This window comes from Salvelinus fontinalis, chromosome 19 (assembly GCF_029448725.1).
Source record: "Salvelinus fontinalis isolate EN_2023a chromosome 19, ASM2944872v1, whole genome shotgun sequence".
NCBI lineage: Eukaryota > Metazoa > Chordata > Actinopteri > Salmoniformes > Salmonidae > Salvelinus > Salvelinus fontinalis.
Window position 1 is genome coordinate 50,974,737 of NC_074683.1, and position 20,390 is coordinate 50,995,126.

The following is a 20,390-nucleotide window of genomic DNA, read 5'->3' on the forward strand; positions in this document are numbered from 1 at the left end:
TGTCTTTCATGGAAACTAAAATACCTTATATTCTGTTATTTGAGTTGTCATTATTTAAAAAAATATTTTTTAAAGAAGAACATTCTGAGATGATAAATGAGACGAAGAAAATATTTTTAACGGCTCTCATGACAGTGATTTATGTACAAAGCAGCATGTTCTGGGCTGTAGTGAATGTTGTGGGGCTGTAGTGAATGTTGTGGGGCTGTAGTGAATGCTGTGGGGCTGTAGTGAATGTTGTGGGGCTGTAGTGAATGTTGTGGGGCTGTAGTGAATGTTGTGGGGCTGTAGTGAATGTTGTGGGGCTGTAGTGAATGTTGTGGGGCTGTAGTGAATGTTGTGGGGCTGTAGTGAATGTTGTGGGGCTGTAGTGAATGCTGTGGGGCTGTAGTGAATGTTGTGGGGCTGTAGTGAATGTTGTGGGGCTGTAGTGAATGTTGTGGGGCTGTAGTGAATGTTGTGGGGCTGTAGTGAATGTTGTGGGGCTGTAGTGAATGCTGTGGGGCTGTAGTGAATGTTGTGGGGCTGTAGTGAATGTTGTGGGGCTGTAGTGAATGTTGTGGGGCTGTAGTGAATGTTGTGGGGCTGTAGTGAATGTTGTGGGGCTGTAGTGAATGTTGTGGGGCTGTAGTGAATGTTGTGGGGCTGTAGTGAATGTTGTGGGGCTGTAGTGAATGTTGTGGGGCTGTAGTGAATGTTGTGGGGCTGTAGTGAATGCTGTGGGGCTGTAGTGAATGTTGTGGGGCTGTAGTGAATGTTGTGGGGCTGTAGTGAATGTTGTGGGGCTGTAGTGAATGTTGTGGGGCTGTAGTGAATGTTGTGGGACTGTAGTGAATGTTGTGGGGCTGTAGTGAATGTTGTGGGGCTGTAGTGAATGTTGTGGGGCTGTAGTGAATGTTGTGGGGCTGTAGTGAATGCTGTGGGGCTGTAGTGAATGTTGTGGGGCTGTAGTGAATGTTGTGGGGCTGTAGTGAATGTTGTGGGGCTGTAGTGAATGTTGTGGGGCTGTAGTGAATGTTGTGGGGCTGTAGTGAATGCTGTGGGGCTGTAGTGAATGTTGTGGGGCTGTAGTGAATGTTGTGGGGCTGTAGTGAATGTTGTGGGGCTGTAGTGAATGTTGTGGGGCTGTAGTGAATGTTGTGGGGCTGTAGTGAATGTTGTGGGGCTGTAGTGAATGTTGTGGGGCTGTAGTGAATGTTGTGGGGCTGTAGTGAATGTTGTGGGGCTGTAGTGAATGTTGTGGGGCTGTAGTGAATGTTGTGGGGCTATAGTGAATGTTGTGGGGCTGTAGTGAATGCTGTGGGGCTGTAGTGAATGTTGTGGGGCTGTAGTGAATGTTGTGGGGCTATAGTGAATGTTGTGGGGCTGTAGTGAATGTTGTGGGGCTGTAGTGAATGTTGTGGGGCTGTAGTGAATGTTGTGGGGCTGTAGTGAATGTTGTGGGGCTGTAGTGAATGTTGTGGGGCTATAGTGAATGTTGTGGGGCTGTAGTGAATGCTGTGGGGCTGTAGTGAATGTTGTGGGGCTGTAGTGAATGTTGTGGGGCTGTAGTGAATGTTGTGGGGCTGTAGTGAATGTTGTGGGGCTGTAGTGAATGATGTGGGGCTGTAGTGAATGTTGTGGGGCTATAGTGAATGTTGTGGGGCTGTAGTGAATGTTGTGGGGCTGTAGTGAATGTTGTGGGGCTGTAGTGAATGTTGTGGGGCTATAGTGAATGTTGTGGGGCTATAGTGAATGTTGTGGGGCTGTAGTGAATGCTGTGGGGCTGTAGTGAATGTTGTGGGGCTGTAGTGAATGTTGTGGGGCTGTAGTGAATGTTGTGGGGCTGTAGTGAATGTTGTGGGGCTGTAGTGAATGTTGTGGGGCTGTAGTGAATGCTGTGGGGCTGTAGTGAATGCTGTGGGGCTGTAGTGAATGATGTGGGGCTGTAGTGAATGTTGTGGGGCTGTAGTGAATGTTGTGGGGCTGTAGTGAATGTTGTGGGGCTGTAGTGAATGCTGTGGGGCTGTAGTGAATGTTGTGGGGCTGTAGTGAATGTTGTGGGGCTATAGTGAATGTTGTGTGGCTGTAGTGAATGCTGTGGGGCTGTAGTGAATGTTGTGGGGCTGTAGTGAATGTTGTGGGGCTGTAGTGAATGTTGTGGGGCTGTAGTGAATGTTGTGGGGCTGTAGTGAATGTTGTGGGGCTGTAGTGAATGTTGTGGGGCTGTAGTGAATGTTGTGGGGCTGTAGTCAATCAATCAATCAATCAATTTTATTTTATATAGCCCTTCGTACATCAGATAATATCTCGAAGTGCTGTACAGAAACCCAGCCTAAAACCCCAAACAGCTAGAATGCAGGTGTAGAAGCACGGTGGCTAGGAAAAACTCCCTAGAAAGGCCAAAACCTAGGAAGAAACCTAGAGAGGAACCAGGCTATGAGGGGTGGCCAGTCCTCTTCTGGCTGTGCCGGGTGGAGATTATAACAGAACTATGCCAAGATGTTCAAAAATGTTCATAAGTGACAAGCATGGTCAAATAATAATCATGAATAATTTTCAGTTGGCTTTTCATAGCTGATCATTAAGAGTTGAAAAACAACAGGTCTGGGACAGGTGGCGGTTCCATAACCGCAGGCAGAACAGCTGAAACTGGAATAGCAGCAAGGCCAGGCGGACTGGGGACAGCAAGGAGTCACCACGGGCGGCAGTCCCGACGCATGGTCCTAGGGCCCAGATCCTCCGAGAGAAAGAAAGAGAGAAGGAGAAAATTAGAGAGAGCCAAGATTTTCAAAATGTTCATAAATGACAAGCATGGTCAAATAATAATCAGGAATAAATCTCAGTTGGCTTTTCATAGCCGATCATTAAGAGTTGAAAACAGCAGGTCTGGGACAGGTAGGGGTTCCATAACCGCAGGCAGAAGAGTTGAAACTGGAATAGCAGCAAGGCCAGGCGGACTGGGGGCAGCAAGGAGTCACCACGGCCGGTAGTCCCGACGTATGGTCCTAGGGCTCAGGTCCTCCGAGAGAAAGAGAGAAGGAGAAAATTAGAGAGAGCCAAGATTTTCAAAATGTTCATAAATGACAAACATGGTCAAATAATAATCAGGAATAAATCTCAGTTGGCTTTTCATAGCCGATCATTAAGAGTTGAAAAAAGCAGGTCTGGGACAGGTAGGGGTTTCGTAACCGCAGGCAGAAACAGTTGAAACTGGAATAGCAGCAAGGCCGGGCGGACTGGGGACAGCAAGGTGTCAGCATGCCCGGTAGTCCTGACGTATGGTCCTAGGGCTCAGGTTCTCAGAGAGAAAGAGAGAACGAGAGAATTAGAGAGAGCATACTTAAATTCACACAGGACACTGGATAAGACAGGAGAAGTATTCCAACTGACCCTAGCCCCCCGACACATAAACTACTGCAGCATAAATACTGGAGGCTGAGACAGGAGCGGTCAGGAGACACTGTGGCCCCATCCGAAGAAACCCCCGGACAGGGCCAAACAGGAAGGATATAACCCCACCCACTCTGCCAAAGCACAGCCCCCACACCACTAGAGGGATATCCTCAACCACCAACTTACAATCCTGAGACAAGGCCGAGTATAGCCCACAAAGGTCTCCACCACAGCACAACCAAGGGGGGGCGCCAACCCAGACAGGAAGTTCACGTCAGTAACTCAACCCACTCAAGTGACGCACCCCTCCTAGGGACGGCATGAAAGAGCACCAGCAAGCCAGTGACTCAGCCCCAGTAACAGGGTTAGAGGCAGAGAATCCCAGTGGAGAGAGGGGAACCGGCCCTGGAGAGACAGCAAGGGCGGTTCGTTGCTCCAGAGCCTTTCCGTTCACCTTCACACTCCTGGGCCAGACTACACTCAATCATATGACCTACTGAAGAGATAAGTCTTCAGTAAAGACTTAAAGGTTGAGACTGAGTCTGCGTCTCTCACATGGGTAGGCAGACTGTTCCATAAAAATGGAGATCTATAGGAGAAAGCCCTGCCTCCAGCTGTTTGCTTAGAAATTTTAGGGACAATTAGGAGGCCTGCGTCTTGTGACCGTAGCGTACGTGTAGGTATGTACGGCAGGACCAACTCGGAAAGATAGGTAGGAGCAAGCCCATGTAACGCTTTAAAGGTTAACAGTAAAACCTTGAAATCAGCCCTTGCCTTAACGGGAAGCCAGTGCAGGGAAGCTAGCACTGGAGTAATATGATCAAATTTCTTGGTTCTAGTCAGGATTCTAGCAGCCGTATTTAGCACTAACTGAAGTTTATTTAGTGCTTTATCCGGGTAGCCGGAAAGTAGGGCATTGCAGTAGTCTAACCTAGAAGTAACAAATGCATGGATTAATTTTTCTGCATAATTTTTGGACAGAAAATTTCTGATTTTTGCAATGTTACGTAGATGGAAAAAAGCTGTCCTTGAAACAGTCTTGATATGTTCGTCAAAAGAGAGATCAGGGTCAAGAGTAACGCCGAGGTCCTTCACAGTTTTATTTGAGACGACTTTACAACCATCAAGATGAATTGTCAGATTTAACAGAAGATCTCTTTGTTTCTTGGGACCTAGAACAAGCATCTCTGTTTTGTCCGAGTTTAAAAGTAGAAAGTTTTCAGCCATCCACTTCCTTATGTCTGAAACACAGGCTTCTAGCGAGGGCAATTTTGGGGCTTCACCATGTTTCATTGAAATGTACAGCTGTGTGTCATCCGCATAGCAGTGAAAGTTAACATTATGTTTTCGAATAACATCCCCAAGAGGTAAAATATATAGTGAAAACAATAGTGGTCCTAAAACGGAACCTTGAGGAACACCGAAATGTACAGTTGATTTGTCAGAGGACAGACCATTCACAGAGACAAACTGATATCTTTCCGACAGGTAAGATCTAAACCAGGCCAGAACTTGTCCGTGTAGACCAATTTGAGTTTCCAGTCTCTCCAAAAGAATGTGGTGATCGATGGTGTCAAAGGCAGCACTAAGGTCTAGTAGCACGAGGACAGATGCAGAGCCTCGGTCTGACGCCATTAAAAGGTCATTTACCACCTTCACAAGTGCAGTCTCAGTGCTATGATGGGGTCTAAAACCAGACTGAAGCATTTCGTATACATTGTTTGTCTTCAGAAAGGCAGTGAGTTGCTGCGCAACAGCTTTTTCTAAAATTTTTGAGAGGAATGGAAGATTCGATATAGGCCGATAGTTTTTTATATTTTCCGGGTCAAGGTTTGGCTTTTTCAAGAGAGGCTTTATCACTGCCACTTTTAGTGAGTTTGGTACACATCCGGTGGATAGAGAGCTGTTTATTATGTTCAACATAGGAGGGCCAAGCACAGGAAGCAGCTCCTTCAGCAGTTTAGTAGGAATAGGATCCAGTATGCAGCTTGAAGGTTTAGAGGCCATGATTATTTTCATCATTGTGTCAAGAGATATAGTACTAAAACACTTAAGTGTCTCTCCCGATCCCAGGCCCTCGCAGAGCTGTGCAGATCCAGGACAGCTAAGCCCTGGGGGAATACGCAGATTCAAAGAGGAGTCCGTAATTTGCTTTCTAATGGTCATGATCTTTTCCTCAAAGAAGTTCATGAATTTATTACTGCTGAAGTGAAAGCCATCCTCTCTTGGGGAATGCTGCTTTTTAGTTAGCTTTGCAACAGTATCAAAAAGAAATTTTGGATTGTTCTTATTTTCCTCGATTAAGTTGGAAAAGTAGGATGATCGAGCAGCAGTGAGGGCTCTTCGGTACTGCACGGTACTGTCTTTCCAAGCTAGTCGGAAGACTTCCAGTTTTGTGTGGCGCCATTTCCGTTCCAATTTCCTGGAAGCTTGCTTCAAAGCTCGGGTATTTTCTGTATACCAGGGAGCTAGTTTCTTATGACAAATGTTTTTCGTTTTTAGGGGTGCAACTGCATCTAGGGTATTGCGCAAGGTTAAATTGAGTTCCTCAGTTAAGTGGTTAACTGATTTTTGTCCTCTGACGTCCTTGGGTAGGCAGAAGGAGTCTGGAAGGGCATCAAGGAATTTTTGTGTTGTCTGAGAATTTATAGCACGACTTTTGATGCTCCTTGGTTGGGGTCTGAGCAGATTATTTGTTGCGATTGCAAACGTAATAAAATGGTGGTCCGATAGTCCAGGATTATGTGGAAAAACATTAAGATCTACAACATTTATTCCATGGGACAAAACTAGGTCCAGAGTATGACTGTGGCAGTGAGTAGGTCCAGAGACATGTTGGACAAAACCCACTGAGTCGATGATGGCTCCGAAAGACTTTTGGAGTGGGTCTGTGGACTTCTCCATGTGAATATTAAAATCACCAAAAATTAGAATATGATCTGCTATGACTACAAGGTCTGATAGGAATTCAGGAAACTCAGAGAGGAACGCTGTATATGGCCCAGGAGGCCTGTAAACAGTAGCTATAAAAAGTGATTGAGTAGGCTGCATAGATATCATGACTAGAAGCTCAAAAGACGAAAACGTCATTTTTTTTGTAAATTGAAATTTGCTATCGTAGATGTTAGCAACACCTCCGCCTTTGCGGGATGCACGGGGGATATGGTCACTAGTGTAACCAGGAGGTGAGGCCTCATTTAACACAGTAAATTCATCAGGCTTAAGCCATGTTTCAGTCAGGAAAATCACATCAAGATTATGATCAGTGATTAGTTCATTGACTATGACTGCCTTTGAAGTGAGGGATCTAACATTAAGTAACCCTATTTTGAGATGTGAGGTATCACGATCTCTTTCAATAATGGCAGGAATGGAGGAGGTCTTTATCCTAATAAGATTGCTAAGGCGAACACCGCCATGTTTAGTTTTGCCCAACCTAGGTCGAGGCACAGACACAGTCTCAATGGGTATGGCTGAGCTGACTACACTGACTGTGCTATTGGCAGACTCCACTAAGCTGGCAGGTTGGCTAACAGCCTGCTGCCTGGCCTGCACCCTATTTCATTGTGGGGCTAAAGGAGTTAGAGCCCTATCTATGTTGGTAGATAAGATGAGAGCACCCCTCCAGGTAGGATGGAGTCCGTCACTCCTCAGCAGGTCAGGCTTGGTCCTGTTTGTGGGTGAGTCCCAGAAAGAGGGCCAATTATCTACAAATTCTATCTTTTGGGAGTGGCAGAAAACAGTTTTCAACCAGCGATTGAGTGCTGAGACTCTGCTGTAGAGCTCGTCACTCCCCCTAACTGGGAGGGGGCCAGAGACAATTACTCGATGCCGACACATCTTTCTAGCTGATTTACACGCTGAAGCTATGTTGCACTTGGTGACCTCTGACTGTTTCATCCTAACATCGTTGGTGCCGACGTGGATAACAATATCTCTATACTCTCTACACTCGCCAGATTTAGCTTTAGCCAGCACCATCTTAAGATTAGCCTTAACGTCGGTAGCCCTGCCCCCTGGTAAACAGTGTATGATCGCTGGGTGATTCGTTTTAAGTCTAATACTGCGGGTAATGGAGTCGCCAATGACTAGGGTTTTCAATTTGTCAGAGCTAATGGTGGGAGCCTTCGGCGTCTCAGACCCCGTAACGGGAGGAGTAGAGACAAGAGAAGACTCAGACTCAGACTCCGACTCGCTACATAATGGGGAAAACCGGTTGAAAGTTTCTGTCGGCTGAATGAGCGACACCGGTTGAGCATTCCTACAGCATTTCCCTCCAGAAGCCATGAGAAAGTTGTCCGGCTGCGGGGACTGTGCGGGGGGATTTATACTAACGTTACTATCTGTACTTACTGGTGGCACAGACGCTGTTTCTTCCTTTCCTACACTGAAATTACCCTTGCCTAACGATTGCGTCTGAAGCTGGGCTTGCAGAACAGCTATTTTCGCCGTAAGGCGATCGTTCTCCTGTATATTATGAGTACAGCGACTGCAATTAGAAGACATCATGTTAATGTTACTACTTAGCTTCGGCTGTTGAAGGTGTTGATGAACCATGTCCAGATAAAGCGTCCGGAGTGAAAAGGTTGAATGAGGGAAAAAAGTTGCGATGGAAAAACTAAAAATATAAACGGTAATTAAAAACAGAAACAAAACAAAAAACGTAAAGTTGTCAGCTAGCAAAGTAAAGTAAAGTTCGCAGCAAATCGCACAGCAACAAAACGCACAGCAACACGTCTGCAGATTCAACAGGAAGTGACGTGATGATGATGATGGAAAGTGAATGTAGTGAATGTTGTGGGGCTGTAGTGAATGCTGTGGGGCTGTAATGAATGCTGTGGGGCTGTAGTGAATGTTGTGGGGCTGTAGTGAATGTTGTGGGGCTGTAGTGAATGTTGTGGGGCTGTAGTGAATGCTGTGGGGCTGTAGTGAATGTTGTGGGGCTGTAGTGAATGGATATACTGTAGTGAATGCTTTGGGGCTGTAGTGAATGTTGTGGGGCTGTAGTGAATGGTGTGGGGCTGTAGTGAATGATGTGGGGCTGTAGTGAATGTTGTGGGGCTGTAGTGAATGTTGTGGGGCTGTAGTGAATGTTGTGGGGCTGTAGTGAATGTTGTGGGGCTGTAGTGAATGTTGTGGGGCTGTAGTGAATGTTGTGGGGCTGTAGTGAATGCTGTGGGGCTGTAATGAATGCTGTGGGGCTGTAGTGAATGCTGTGGGGCTGTAGTGAATGATGTGGGGCTGTAGTGAATGATGTGGGGCTGTAGTGAATGTTGTGGGGCTGTAGTGAATGTTGTGGGGCTGTAGTGAATGTTGTGGGGCTGTAGTGAATGGTGTGGGGCTGTAGTGAATGTTGTGGGGCTGTAGTGAATGCTGTGGGGCTGAATTGAATGTTGTGGGGCTGTATTTATTTTACCGTTATTTTACCAGGTAAGTTGACTGAGAACACATTCTCATTTGCAGCAACGACCTGGGGAATAGTTACAGGGGAGAGGAGGGGGGATGAATGAGCCAATTGTAAACTGGGGATTATTAGGTGACCATGATGGTTTGAGGGCCAGATTGGGAATTTAGCCAGGACACCGGGGTTAACACCCCTACGATAAGTGCCATGGGATCTTTAATGACCTCAGAGAGTCATTGAATGCTGTGGGGCTGTAGTGAATGTTGTGGGGCTGTAGTGAATGCTGTGGGGCTGTAATAAATGTTGTGGGGCTGTAGTGAATGTTGTGGGGCTGTAGTGAATGTTGTGGGGCTGTAGTGAATGATGTGGGGCTGTAGTGAATGTTGTGGGGCTGTAGTGAATGTTGTGGGGCTGTAGTGAATGTTGTGGGGCTGTAGTGAATGTTGTGGGGCTGTAGTGAATGCTGTGGGGCTGTAGTGAATGTTGTGGGGCTGTAGTGAATGTTGTGGGGCTGTAGTGAATGCTGTGGGGCTGTAGTGAATGCTGTGGGGCTGTAGTGAATGCTGTGGGGCTGTAGTGAATGTTGTGGGACTGTAGTGAATGTTGTGGGGCTGTAGTGAATGTTGTGGGGCTGTAGTGAATGTTGTGGGGCTGTAGTGAATGCTGTGGGGCTGTAGTGAATGTTGTGGGGCTGTAGTGAATGTTGTGGGGCTGTAGTGAATGTTGTGGGGCTGTAGTGAATGCTGTGGGGCTGTAGTGAATGCTGTGGGGCTGTAGTGAATGTTGTGGGGCTGTAGTGAATGTTGTGGGGCTGTAGTGAATGTTGTGGAGCTGTAGTGAATGTTGTGGGGCTGTAGTGAATGTTGTGGGGCTGTAGTGAATGCTTGGGGCTGTAGTGAATGCTTGGGGCTGTAGTGAATGTTGTGGGGCTGTAGTGAATGCTGTGGGGCTGTAGTGAATGTTGTGGGGCTGTAGTGAATGTTGTGGGGCTGTAGTGAATGTTGTGGGGCTGTAGTGAATGCTGTGGGGCTGTAGTGAATGTTGTGGGGCTGTAGTGAATGTTGTGGGGCTGTAGTGAATGTTGTGGGGCTGTAGTGAATGTTGTGGGGCTGTATTTATTTTACCGTTATTTTACCAGGTAAGTTGACTGAGAACACATTCTCATTTGCAGCAACGACCTGGGGAATAGTTACAGGGGAGAGGAGGGGGGATGAATGAGCCAATTGTAAACTGGGGATTATTAGGTGACCATGATGGTTTGAGGGCCAGATTGGGAATTTAGCCAGGACACCGGGGTTAACACCCCTACGATAAGTGCCATGGGATCTTTAATGACCTCAGAGAGTCATTGAATGCTGTGGGGCTGTAGTGAATGTTGTGGGGCTGTAGTGAATGTTGTGGGGCTGTAATAAATGTTGTGGGGCTGTAGTGAATGTTGTGGGGCTGTAGTGAATGTTGTGGGGCTGTAGTGAATGATGTGGGGCTGTAGTGAATGTTGTGGGGCTGTAGTGAATGTTGTGGGGCTGTAGTGAATGTTGTGGGACTGTAGTGAATGTTGTGGGACTGTAGTGAATGTTGTGGGGCTGTAGTAAATGTTGTGGGGCTGTAGTGAATGTTGTGGGGCTGTAGTGAATGCTGTGGGGCTGTAGTGAATGTTGTGGGGCTGTAGTGAATGTTGTGGGGCTGTAGTGAATGTTGTGGGGCTGTAGTGAATGTTGTGGGGCTGTAGTGAATGTTGTGGGGCTGTAGTGAATGCTGTGGGGCTGTAGTGAATGTTGTGGGGCTGTAGTGAATGTTGTGGGGCTGTAGTGAATGTTGTGGAGCTGTAGTGAATGTTGTGGGGCTGTAGTGAATGTTGTGGGGCTGTAGTGAATGCTTGGGGCTGTAGTGAATGCTTGGGGCTGTAGTGAATGTTGTGGGGCTGTAGTGAATGCTGTGGGGCTGTAGTGAATGCTGTGGGACTGTAGTGAATGTTGTGGGGCTGTAGTGAATGCTGTGGGGCTGTAGTGAATGTTGTGGGGCTGTAGTGAATGTTGTGGGGCTGTAGTGAATGTTGTGGAGCTGTAGTGAATGTTGTGGGGCTGTAGTGAATGTTGTGGGGCTGTAGTGAATGCTTGGGGCTGTAGTGAATGCTTGGGGCTGTAGTGAATGTTGTGGGGCTGTAGTGAATGCTGTGGGGCTGTAGTGAATGCTGTGGGGCTGTAGTGAATGTTGTGGGGCTGTAGTGAATGTTGTGGGGCTGTAGTGAATGTTGTGGGGCTGTAGTGAATGCTGTGGGGCTGTAGTGAATGTTGTGGGGCTGTAGTGAATGTTGTGGGGCTGTAGTGAATGTTGTGGGGCTGTAGTGAATGTTGTGGGGCTGTATTTATTTTACCGTTATTTTACCAGGTAAGTTGACTGAGAACACATTCTCATTTGCAGCAACGACCTGGGGAATAGTTACAGGGGAGAGGAGGGTGATGAATGAGCCAATTGTAAACTGAGGATTATTAGGTGACCATGATGGTTTGAGGGCCAGATTGGGAATTTAGCCAGGACACCGGGGTTAACACCCCTACGATAAGTGCCATGGGATCTTTAATGACCTCAGAGAGTCATTGAATGCTGTGGGGCTGTAGTGAATGTTGTGGGGCTGTAGTGAATGTTGTGGGGCTGTAGTGAATGCTGTGGGGCTGTAGTGAATGCTGTGGGGCTGTAGTGAATGTTGTGGGGCTATAGTGAATGTTGTGGGGCTGTAGTGAATGATGTGGGGCTGTAGTGAATGTTGTGGGGCTGTAGTGAATGTTTTGGGGCTATAGTGAATGTTTTGGGGCTGTAGTGAATGTTGTGGGGCTGTAGTGAATGTTGTGGGGCTGTAGTGAATGTTGTGGGGCTGTAGTGAATGTTGTGGGACTGTAGTGAATGCTGTGGGGCTGTAGTGAATGTTGTGGGGCTGTAGTGAATGTTGTGGGGCTGTAGTGAATGTTGTGGGGCTGTAGTGAATGTTGTGGGGCTGTAGTGAATGGATATACTGCAGTTTACTCCTATACTTGGTATTTACATTCTGTTTGTTTCTTGTTACAGTATCAGGTGGGTTATAATGATCACAAATCTCCAATGTTTCATACAACATTGAGATGGGAGGGATGGCTGGATTGTAAAATACATTGTCATGTTGAATGTTCCCGTCACAGATGGGTTAATTATATCTTCATATACAAACCCGATTCAGGTTCAGAGATCCATTTTAAAAGCCACTTCCTGACTGAGAAAACGGGGGCTGTGTGATGTGAGGCGTAAACAACCGCTGCACTCTGGTTCTCCGCACGTCTTATGTGTCACAAACTAGTACGCTACTGCACACCGAGTGGACAAAACATTAAGAACACCTGCTCTTTCCGTGACAGAGACTGACCAGGTGAAAGCTATGATCCCGTATTGATGTCACATGTTACATCCACTTAAAATCAGTGTAGATGAAGGGAGAGGAGACGGGTTAAAGCGTTAATGTCTGGTATACTCCTCCATATATCCTCCTCTACAGACGATCTGTGGTGAAGTTTCCCCTACGTACAAATCAAAGAGCAGTTTACCCCCCCCCCCCCCCCCCAATTCGTAACCATTTTTTTGTAGGAGGAAATGCAAGACTGACCCGGGATCAGCTTCTAGAGGCAACTTCGTCCCCGACACCTCTACAGGCCGTCCAGATTACTGGCGTCACTCCTCCCCCGACAGGATTGATTCCCCAACAGTGCATGTAGCTGGTGGGATATGAACTCCGGTCTTCCTGCTTGGGGAAACCAAACGTGTCTTAACCATATTTGGGCCAACGGGCAGGGCTCTGAATTAATAATTTTTCATCGGGTAGGACATCGGTGTTTCCAACAAACAAACAAAAAAGGTCTGGAGACCAACACCAAATCTAGGAGCACCAGATGTTTTTAATTGCCTGAGATATAGCATATTGGACCTATATGAATTATAGCTCCTTTGAAACACATGTTGTGCTCTAGAAACAGTATTTTTTTGGGGGGGGGGGGATCAAAGTTTTTGTCTTTTAAGATAATACAGACAAACAGGCAGATGGCAAGACACCGATCCACATCAAACCCACCACAAGCCCCCATGCTGACACCGATCCACATCAAACCCACCACAAGCCCCCATGCTGATACCGATCCACATCAAACCCACCACAAGCCCCCATGCTGATACCAATCCACATCAAACCCACCACAAGCCCCCATGCTGATACCGATCCACATCAAACCCACCACAAGCCCCAATGCTGATACGGATCCACATCAAACCCACCACAAGCCCCCATGCTGATACCGATCCACATCAAACCCACCACAAGCCCCCATGCTGATACCGATCCACATCAAACCCACCCCAAGCCCCCATGCTGACACCGATCCACATCAAACCCACCACAAGCCCCCATGCCGATCCACATCAAACCCACCCCAAGCCCCCATACTGACATCGATCCACATCAAACCCACCACAAGCCCCCATGCCGATCCACATCAAACCCACCCCAAGCCCCCATACTGACACCAATCCACATCAAACCCACCACAAGCCCCCATGCCGATCCACATCAAACCCACCACAAGCCCCCATGCTGATACCGATCCACATCAAACCCACCACAAACCCCGATACTGATACCGATCCACATCAAACGCACCACAAGCCCCCATGCCGATCCACATCAAACCCACCACAAGCCCCCAAGCTGATACCGATCCACATCAAACCCACCACAAGCCCCCATGCTGATACCGATCCACATCAAACCCACCACGAGCCCCCATGCTGATACCGATCCACATCAAACCCACCACACGCCCCCATGCCGATCTACATCAAACCCACCACAAGCCCCCATGCCGATCTACATCAAACTCACCCCAAACCCCCATACTGATACCGATCTACATCAAACCCACCCCAAACCCCCATACTGATACCGATCCACATCAAACCCACCACAAGCCCCCATGCTGATACCGATCCACATCAAACCCACCACAAGCCCCCATGCTGACACCGATCCACATCAAACCCACCAGAAGCCCCCATGCTGACACCGATCCACATCAAACCCACCACAAGCCCCCATGCTGACACCGATCCACATCAAACCCACCACAAGCCCCCATGCTGATACCGATCCACATCAAACCCACCACAAGCCCCCATGCTGATACCGATCCACATCAAACCAACCACAAGCCCCCATACTGACACCGATCCACATCAAACCCACCACAAGCCCCCATGCTGACACCGATCCACATCAAACCCACCCCAAGCCCCCATGCTGATACCGATCCACATCAAACCCACCACAAGCCCCCATGCTGACACCGATCCACATCAAACCCACCCCAAGCCCCCATGCTGACACACATAAAACCCACCCCAAGCCCCCATGCTGACACCGATCCACATCAAACCCACCCCAAGCCCCCATGCTGACACACATCAAACCCACCCCAAGCCCCCATGCTGATACCGATCCACGTCAAACCCACCCCAAGCCCCCATGCTGACACACATCAAACCCACCCCAAGCCCCCATGCTGACACCGATCCACATCAAATCCACCCCAAGCCCCCTTGCTGACACACATCAAACCCACCCCAAGCCCCCATACTTACAAACTCATATTTAAAGCCTCAGTCAGCATTTGAAACAATAACAAAGCGTTTCAAATCAAATGTTATTGGTCACATACACATGGTTAGCAGATGTTATTGGTCACATGGTTAGCAGATGTTAATGGTCACATACACATGGTTAGCAGATGTTAATGGTCACATACACATGGTTAGCAGATGTTATTGGTCACATACACATGGTTAGCAGATGTTATTGGTCACATGGTTAGCAGATGTTAATGGTCACATACACATGGTTAGCAGATGTTAATAGTCACATGCACATGGTTAGCAGATGTTATTGGTCACATGGTTAGCAGACGTTATTGGTCACATACACATGGTTAGCAGATGTTATTGGTCACATGGTTAGCAGACGTTATTGGTCACATACACATGGTTAGCAGATGTTATTGGTCACATACACATGGTTAGCAGATGTTATTGGTCACATGGTTAGCAGACGTTATTGGTCACATACACATGGTTAGCAGATGTTATTGGTCACATGGTTAGCAGATGTTAATGGTCACATACACATGGTTAGCAGATGTTAATGGTCACATGCAGATGTTAATGGTCACATACACATGGTTAGCAGATGTTATTGGTCACATACACATGGTTAGCAGATGTTAATGGGCACATACACATGGTTAGCAGATGTTATTGGTCACATACACATGGTTAGCAGATGTTAATGGTCACATACACATGGTTAGCAGATGTTAATGATCACATACACATGGTTAGCAGACGTTATTGGTCACATACACATGGTTAGCAGATGTTAATGGTCACATGGTTAGCAGATGTTATTGGTCACATTCACATGGTTAGCAGATGTTAATGGTCACATACACATGGTTAGCAGATGTTAATGGTCACATACACATGGTTAGCAGATGTTATTGGTCACATACACATGGTTAGCAGATGTTAATGGTCACATACACATGGTTAGCAGATGTTGATGCGAGTGTAGCGAAATGCTTGTGCTTCTAGTTCTGCCAATGCAGTAATAACCAACAAGTAATCTAACCTAACAATTCCACAACTACTACCTTATACACACACAAGTGTAAAGGGATAAAGAATATGTACATAAAGATATATGAATGAGTGATGGTACAGAACGGCATAGGCAAGATGCAGTAGATGGTATAGAGCACAGTATATACATATGAGATGAGTAATGTAGGGTATGTAAACATAAAGTGGCATAGTTTAAAGTGGCTAGTGATACATGTATTACATAAAGATGGCAAGATGCAGTAGATGGTATAGAGCACAGTATATACATATGAGATGAGTAATGTAGGGTATGTAAACATTAAGTGGCATAGTATAAAGTGGCTAGTGATACATTTATTACATAAATTTTTCCATTATCAAAGTGGCTGGAGTTGAGTCAGTATGTTGGCAGCAGCCACTAAATGTTAGTAGTGGCTGTTTAACAGTCTGATGGCCTTGAGATAGAAGCTGTTTTTCAGTCTCTCGGTCCCTGCTTTGATGCACCTGTACTGACCTCGCCTTCTAGCGGGGTGAACAGGCAGTGGCTCGGGTGGTTGTTGTCCTTGATGATCTTTATGGCCTTCCTGTGACATCGGGTGCTGTAGGTGTCATGGAGGGCAGGTAGTTTCCCCCCGGTGATGCGTTGTGCAGACCTCACTACCCTCTGGAGAGCCTTACGGGTTTGGGCGGAGCAGTTGCCGTACCAGGCGGTGATACAGCCCGACAGGATGCTCTCGATCGTGCATCTGTAAAAGTTTGTGAGTGTTTTAGGTGACAAGCCGAATTTCTTCAGCCTCCTGAGGTTGAAGAGGCGCTGCGGCGCCTTATTCACCACGCTGTCTGTGTGGGTGGACCAATTCAGTTTGTCCGTGATGTGTACGCCGAGGAACTTAAAACTTACTACCCTCTCCACTACTGTCCCGTCAATGTGGATAGGGGGGTGCTCCCTCTGCTGTTTCCAGTGTGTTTAGACAGACAGAACCTCACCCAGAGAGCAGTACATGTCAGTTTGTTAGACAGAACCTCACCCAGAGAGCTGTACATGTCAGTGTGTTAGACAGACAGAACCTCACCCAGAGAGCTGTACATGTCAGTGTGTTAGACAGAACCTCACCCAGAGAGCTGTACATGTCAGTGTGTTAAACAGAACCTCACCCAGAGAGCTGTACATGTCAGTGTGTTAGACAGAACCTCACCCAGAGAGCTGTACATGTCAGTGTGTCAGACAGACAGAACCTCACCCAGAGAGCTGTACATGTCAGTGTGTTAGACAGAACCTCACCCAGAGAGCTGTACATGTCAGTTTGTCAGACAGAACCTCACCCAGAGAGCTGTACATGTCAGTATGGTTAGACAGAACCTCACCCAGAGAGCTGTACATGTCAGTTTGTCAGACAGAACCTCACCCAGAGAGCTGTACATGTCAGTATGGTTAGACAGAACCTCACCCAGAGAGCTGTACATGTCAGTTTGTCAGACAGAACCTCACCCAGAGAGCTGTACATGTCAGTATGGTTAGACAGAACCTCACCCAGAGAGCTGTACATGTCAGTTTGTCAGACAGAACCTCACCCAGAGAGCTGTACATGTCAGTATGGTTAGAAAGAACCTCACCCAGAGAGCTGTACATGTCAGTTTGTCAGACAGAACCTCACCCAGAGAGCTGTACATGTCAGTGTGTTAGACAGACAGAACCTCACCCAGAGAGCTGTACATGTCAGTATGGTTAGACAGAACCTCACCCAGAGAGCTGTACATGTCAGTGTGTTAGACAGACAGAACCTCACCCAGAGAGCTGTACATGTCAGTTTGTCAGACAGAACCTCACCCAGAGAGCTGTACATGTCAGTGTGTCAGACAGACAGAACCTCACCCAGAGAGCTGTACATGTCAGTGTGTTAGACAGAACCTCACCCAGAGAGCTGTACATGTCAGTGTGTCAGACAGACAGAACCTCACCCAGAGAGCTGTACATGTCAGTGTGTTAGACAGAACCTCACCCAGAGAGCTGTACATGTCAGTTTGTTAGACAGACAGAACCTCACCCAGAGAGCTGTACATGTCAGTGTGTCAGACAGACAGAACCTCACCCAGAGAGCTGTACATGTCAGTGTGTTAGACAGAACCTCACCCAGAGAGCTGTACATGTCAGTGTGTTAAACAGAACCTCACCCAGAGAGCTGTACATGTCAGTGTGTTAGACAGAACCTCACCCAGAGAGCTGTACATGTCAGTGTGTCAGACAGACAGAACCTCACCCAGAGAGCTGTACATGTCAGTGTGTCAGACAGACAGAACCTCACCCAGAGAGCTGTACATGTCAGTGTGTTAGACAGACAGAACCTCACCCAAAGAGATGTACATGTCAGTGTGTCAGACAGACAGAACCTCACCCAGAGAGCTGTACATGTCAGTGTGTCAGACAGAACCTCACCCAGAGAGCTGTACATGTCAGTGTGTTAGACAGAACCTCACCCAGAGAGCTGTACATGCCATTGTGTTAGACAGAACCTCACCCAGAGAGCTGTACATGTCAGTGTGTCAGACAGACAGAACCTCACCCAGAGAGCTGTACATGTCAGTGTGTTAGACAGAACCTCACCCAGAGAGCTGTACATGTCAGTGTGTCAGACAGAACCTCACCCAGAGAGCTGTACATGTCAGTGTGTCAGACAGACAGAACCTCACCCAGAGAGCTGTACATGTCAGTGTGTTAGACAGAACCTCACCCAGAGAGCTGTACATGTCAGTATGTTAGACAGACAGAACCTCACCCAGAGAGCTGTACATGTCAGTGTGTCAGACAGACAGAACCTCACCCAGAGAGCTGTACATGTCAGTGTGGTTAGACAGAACCTCACCCAGAGAGCTGTACATGTCAGTGTGTCAGACAGAACCTCACCCAGAGAGCTGTACATGTCAGTGTGTCAGACAGAACCTCACCCAGAGAGCTGTACATGTCAGTGTGTCAGACAGAACCTCACCCAGAGAGCTGTACATGTCAGTGTGTCAGACAGAACCTCACCCAGAGAGCTGTACATGTCAGTGTGTTAGACAGAACCTCACCCAGAGAGCTGTACATGTCAGTGTGTCAGACAGAACCTCACCCAGAGAGCTGTACATGTCAGTGTGTTAGACAGAACCTCACCCAGAGAGCTGTACATGTCAGTGTGTCAGACAGACAGAACCTCACCCAGAGAGCTGTACATGTCAGTGTGTTAGACAGAACCTCACCCAGAGAGCTGTACATGTCAGTGTGGTTAGACAGAACCTCACCCAGAGAGCTGTACATGTCAGTGTGTCAGACAGAACCTCACCCAGAGAGCTGTACATGTCAGTGTGTCAGACAGAACCTCACCCAGAGAGCTGTACATGTCAGTGTGTTAGACAGAACCTCACCCAGAGAGCTGTTCATGTCAGTGTGTCAGACAGACAGAACCTCACCCAGAGAGCTGTACATGTCAGTGTGTCAGACAGAACCTCACCCAGAGAGCTGTACATGTCAGTGTGTCAGACAGAACCTCACCCAGAGAGCTGTACATGTCAGTGTGTTAGACAGAACCTCACCCAGAGAGCTGTACATGTCAGTGTGTTAGACAGAACCTCACCCAGAGAGCTGTACATGTCAGTGTGGTTAGACAGAACCTCACCCAGAGAGCTGTACATGTCAGTGTGTCAGACAGAACCTCACCCAGAGAGCTGTACATGTCAGTGTGTCAGACAGAACCTCACCCAGAGAGCTGTACATGTCAGTGTGTTAGACAGAACCTCACCCAGAGAGCTGTTCATGTCAGTGTGTCAGACAGACAGAACCTCACCCAGAGAGCTGTACATGTCAGTTTGTTAGACAGACAGAACCTAACACTAACCAACCTGACAGAACATGAGAGGATCTGCAGAGAAGAATGGGAGAAACTCCCCAAATACAGGTGTGCCAAGCTTGTAGCGTCATACCCAAGAAGACTCCAGGCTGTAATCGCTGCCAAAGGTGCTTCAACAAAGTACTGAGTAAAGGGTCTGAATACTTATGTAAATGTCATATTTCATTTTTTATTTTTTATTTATACAGATTATTTATACAGATCATTTATTTTTATTTATACAGCTAAAATTACAAAAAAAAAATTAATGTCCCGAAAATATATTAAAAGCATACTTTTCAAAAATGCCTTATAACCATCATCCTTTTCCTCAGCTGTAGTTGTGATTTATATTATTGTTCCTCATATTTAGCTTGTTAAAATATTTTGTTCATTTCATCAGCTGAATAATGTTGTACTTTAAATTACACATTAACCTGGGCAGTGACAGGCCACGTCTGGAGAGGACGGAGAAAACTTAAATCGGTATCGTCATCATAATGGAAACTCACACGTCGTGTGTAGCGGTGTGTTAGACAGAACCTCACCCACAGCTTCCTGTCCACAGGGTGTGTACTTTTACATCGAGCTGCCTCACGCTGCTGAAACAGGAGATTGGCTCCTACCCTATTGGCCGTCCTGGCTCGTCCTGGCTCACTTCACCCACCCTCCCTGTTTCCCCATACAGACAGACCTCTGTACATCCAGCGTGTGTCACTCCACAGCAGAGTGTCCATCTCCTGCCCCAACATGACAGGGGAAGATCTGAGCTTCCACCTGTCGTTGAACCAGTCCCTCGTTCACACCACAGTGCTCAAGAGGAACCAGATCCACACCAGAACCAACCAACCAGACACCTGGGCCCAGTTCTATCTAGTTGACCAAAATCTGAACCAGAACTTGACCAACCGCTATGTGTTTACGGTCAACAGCACAGGCCTGTACACCTGCATGGCAGAAAGGAGGAGGTCTCCCCCGCCTTATCAAGAGGACTCTGTTCAGACTCTACTGATTGAAGGTAAGGGACCATCTACAAAGCAGTTGTACTGTTCAGACTCTACTGATTGAAGGTAAGGGACCGTCTA